Consider the following 4,950-nt stretch of genomic DNA (forward strand, 5'->3'; position numbering starts at 1 on the left):
GGAATGATAAAAGATTTAGTGGCAAACCTGGCTCAAATCCCCATGAAGAGCGTAGTGATAGACATGTAGTGGAAGATATTCCCCCTCGATTCGGCATGCTCCTATCTAGGTCTTGGGGTTCCAAGGTGGGGGGATCTATCAAGTTAGATCTAACTTATGCCACTATTCCCACTTTTGGAGGCGAAGAAAGGAGGTTGTATAGAGAGTCCAAATTTGTAAAAACTGTGACCCTAGCTGAAGGTTCTAAAAATTCTCCAGTGTATGGAAAAGAAAGCGACCTCTCCTACTTGTTCCTAGAAGAAGATGAGACCATCTTAGAAGAAACAACAGTACATCTAACGATGCAGTTAGAACACCAGCACACAGATGAAAATAAAGTGTGGAAATATACTTTGACGGAGAAAATTCCAAAGAGGGAAATGGAGCAGCAGTATTGTTAGTATCTCTTGAGGGAAGCTTGATACCCCTCTCATTCAATCTAGAGTTTGAGGCAACCAACAACGTGGAATAGTATGAAGCATTGCTCCTTGGGCTACAAACAACAAGGAATATGATTAATGAATGCTTAACTGTGCATGGAGACTCTAAGCTAATTGTGAAGCAGATCAAAAATCAATGCCAGGCTAAACACCCCAGATTGAGGACTTACCGGAATGAAGTATGGGATTTGATTGATAACTTATTCTTGGCCTTTAATATCCAAATTCTGCCGAGAGATTGAAACAAAATGGCTAATTTCCTTGTTGTAGCAACAAGCAATTTCAAACCCCCTCAAAATCCGCTTCTTAGGTATGACGTGGAGGTCAGATAAAAACCCTCTATACCTAATAATTTCAAGCACTGGAAAGTATTCGAGGATGATGAGCAGATCAAACGATTTATAGAAGTAGTTGGGGAGTTCGCTAACTCAACCTTTGATCAAGGAGAGGAAAAAGAGGTAGATCAAGAACCCACTTTGTGGGAAGACACAATGGCTAGACATAAAATTCTACAGGTGAAAGGGAATACCATTCATCATGGGCTAGTCCCACTGGAAACATTATTTAATAATGATGATGTAGCCTCTAAACCAATGCTCCGGAGATGGATGAACAAGTAGAAGATGCAATATCATCTCAGAGGATGAACCCCAGATGGCCAGACTATCAAAAGGAATCCCTTCGCAATATAAACAAAGGTATTTAAATCTATTCAAAACCTATAAGGATGTTTTCATTTGGTATTATAAGGACTTAAAATAATTTGATACTAACATCATACAGCATAAGATTCCTTTAAAGGGTGGAATAAAACCATGCAAGTAGAAGCTTAGGAAAATTAATTCACTCTTACTCCCCTCCATTGAAAAAGAAGTGAGGAAACTTCTCCAGGCTAAAATCATAGTGCCTTTAAAGTATTTAGAGTGGGTGGCCAACTTAGTCCCAATCTGTAAAAAGAATGGAAAAATAAGGCTATGTGTATATTTTTGGAACGTTAACAGGGCATCGTTGAAATACAACTACTTACATATTGCAGAAGGTTGTTGGGTCAGTCAGAATGTCCATTGACAGATGGGTTCTCTGGTTACAACCAAGTGGCAGTCCACTCTGATGATCAGAAGAATACTTCTTTCACCACCCCGTGGGGAACATTCATGTACGATCGCATGCCTTTCGGTCTTATTAATGCAGGGGCCATGTTTCATAGAGCTATGGATATATATTTTGTAGGGGAGCAAGACAAGTTCATAGTGGTATATTTGGACAGTATCACAATCTTCTCTAAGACCGATGAAGAACACATCCTCCACTTGAATCTCACCTTTGATAAATGCAGGAGGTATGGTCTTTCTTTGAATCCCAAGAAATCTCAGTTTTCCCTGAGTGAGGGGAAGCTACAAGGACACATAGTATTGCAAGGAGTGAAAATCGATCCTAAGAGAGTTGAAGCTATTAGTCATATTCCTCTACCTAGAAATAAGAAAGAGGTCCAAGACTTTTTGGGGAGAATTAATTTCTTGAGGAGGTTCATACCCAACTATGCAGAAATAGTAAAGGGTATTACAAATATGCAAAAAAAGGGAAAATGAATTCAAGTGGATCCCTGCCTCCCGATATTATTTTACTAGAATTAAAGAAGCTTTGGATGAAGCCCCTGTACTAGTCAACCCTCACTACTCAGTGCCTTTCTATATCTTTTCTTTTGCTTCTTTTCGTATTATTTTTGAAGTTCTACCACAGAAGAATAAATATGGTTATGAACAACCCATCACCTTCTTCAGCCAAGTCCTGAGGGATGTTGAGCTAAAATATAAAATCTTGGAGAAACAAGCCTATGCACTAATCAAGGCTTTGAAGGCATTTTGAATGTATGTGCTACAATCGAAAATCACAACATTTGTCCCAACGATAGTGGTCAAGGACATCCTTGTGCAAGGAGACAGTGAAGGAAAATGGGGTAGGTGGATAGCAAAGATACAAGAATATGAGTTAGACATAAAGCCTACTAAGCTCATAAAAGGCCAGGGGTTGGCCAAGGTTTTATCAGAATCTAATTGCCAAGATTTAGGGATAAACCTGATAACAGAGGAAGGAAGAACAGAGGTTCAACAGAACGGGATTAAAACATCAAAGCAAAATATCTATGCTAAATATGAGGGATCACCCTAATATAATAATGTCATATATTATCTCTTATTCCTTAGGTGCCCACTAGGACTAGATAAATCCAAATACAGAACTCTAAGACTACAAGCTCAAAAGTATATCATATCCAATGGTCAACTCTACTAGAAGGACCCGGTGGGAGTTTTGTTGTTATGTTTGGTAGAAGGAAAAACTCATAAAGTGATTGAGGAATTTCATGGAGGAGTTTGTGGAGGTCATTACAGCTAGAAGACCACAGCTCACAAAATCCTCAAGGCAGGATTCTACTAGCCTACACTGTTTGGAAATGTTCATTCCCAGGTCAGGTCATGTCAGAAGTGCCAAGTGTTTGTTGAGAGACAAAAACTTTCTCCTCTCCCCCTGATTCTAGTGCATGTGGAAGAACCCTTCAGACAGTGGGGACTAGACTTCATAGGAGAAATAAACCCACCTTCCAGTGGCCAACATAAGTGGATATTAATAGCCACAGATTATTTCACCAAGTGGGTAGAGGTTATCCCATCTAGAAATGCTACTAACTCAGTGATAATTAAGTTTATGGAGGAAAACATATTATCGTGTTTTGGTTTCCCTATCAAAATCATCACTGACAATGCTCAAGTCTTCAAATCCACAAAATTCATCAGCTTTTGTTAGAAATTCAATATCATAATCGGGCACCCCACTACCTATTATCCTCAAGGTAATGGCTTGGTTGAGTCCTCAAAAAAACTGTGGTGAGAGTGTTGAAGAAGACCATCGCCAAGAATCAAAGGAACTGGGAATCCCAATTGAAGTTTTCCCTCTGGGCTAACCGAGTAACTCGGAAACGATCCACTGGAAAATCAGCTTTCGAGCTAGTGTATGATAAGGCTGCAGTCTTCCAAATCCAATTAGCAATGTCAGTGGTGAAGTTACTATAAGAAGCTGAGGAAGAGCTAAGTGCCTTAGAACGAAGGATAAACCAACTAGTCAAACTTCAGAAAACAAAGAACGGGTGGGGGATAAATTGGAAAATTACCAACAGAAGATGAAATCCTTGTTTGACAAGGCCGAGGATCGACCTCTTCAACTAGGAGATTTATTTCTTCGATGTGACATCCAACGGGAAGAAAAAGGCAAACATGGAAAATTCGATCCACTTTAGTTCGGCCCTTTCAAAATTTCAGATGAGAAAGGAAATAATATGTACCTACTCGAAAATCTGGACGGTGAATCATTGGAGCTACCAATAAATGGTCAGTTCCTCAAACTCTATTTCTAGAATTAGAGGTACCTTTCTTGCACCCATTGTAAATATCAGTGTGTGTGTGTGTGTGTTGTAATTATTATATGAAATTTCCAATTTCTTTTGAAATTTTCACTTTCACAAAATTTTCACTTGTTTAAAAAGTCTCCATGCCCAAAAAGATAAGTTCACAGACTACAGGTTCTCGATGCATTACAATCCAATGCCCTATCCCTGGATGGAGCCAATGTTGTCACCTTCTGAAAAAGAGAGTTTCAGCGGTACAAAGAGGGAAAAAGAACAGAGATGTCTGGAGCTAGCCTCCAAGCCATATGTTATCCATGATAACCCCTAGAAATAATTTTTAGTTGGATTAATCATTTTCATCTATCTGCTACTTTTCTGAAAGAGGTTGTTGTGCTTTGCAAATTGGAGATTAAAGGAGGAAGAATAGGTCTAGTTTAAATTGTTTTGGAGAAATTTCCATATTCTCTTAAAACCATTTCTTTCACAAACCCCATTTTTTCCTTTGTTTTTTAAACTCTAGCTGTAGTGACCCATTTTTAACTCTAGCCGTGTTTCCCATTCCCCTTTGAAATGTTTTAAAACATTCAAAAATCATGTTGAAACCCTTTTTAAGCATCGAGACCCACAAACCATAATCGTTATCAGCCCCTTCCCTTTTTGTGATACATATCTGCCCATCTCCCTTTTTAACTTTTGCAATTGCGATATCACATATCGCAAAGTTCCCCGTTGATTGCCATATCCAAGTCCCGTCACCACTCCTTCTCGTCGATTGCGATAAAATCCCCCCGCTGCCGATATCACATATCGCAAAGTTCTCTGTTGATTATCACATTGTAAGTCCCTCCTCAACCTCGCCAATTGCGATAGAGTCTTTTTCGCCAATTGCGATATCGCATAAGTCAAAGCCCCTCCTCTGTTGAAGTCGCTTCCAACTTGTGATTGCGATGTGCGAGAACCCTCCCGGATGTGATATTTTATGTGATAAATTCTATAGACCATCATGTCCAGAACATCAGAAATCACCATAAATCAATGTTAAAGCCCCCTTTCCCTTTTCGATGGCGATAT

This window comes from Pinus tabuliformis, chromosome 8, assembly GCF_031772625.1.
Source record: "Pinus tabuliformis cultivar Carrire ecotype Pingquan chromosome 8, CPIR1, whole genome shotgun sequence".
Lineage (NCBI taxonomy): Eukaryota > Viridiplantae > Streptophyta > Pinopsida > Pinales > Pinaceae > Pinus > Pinus tabuliformis.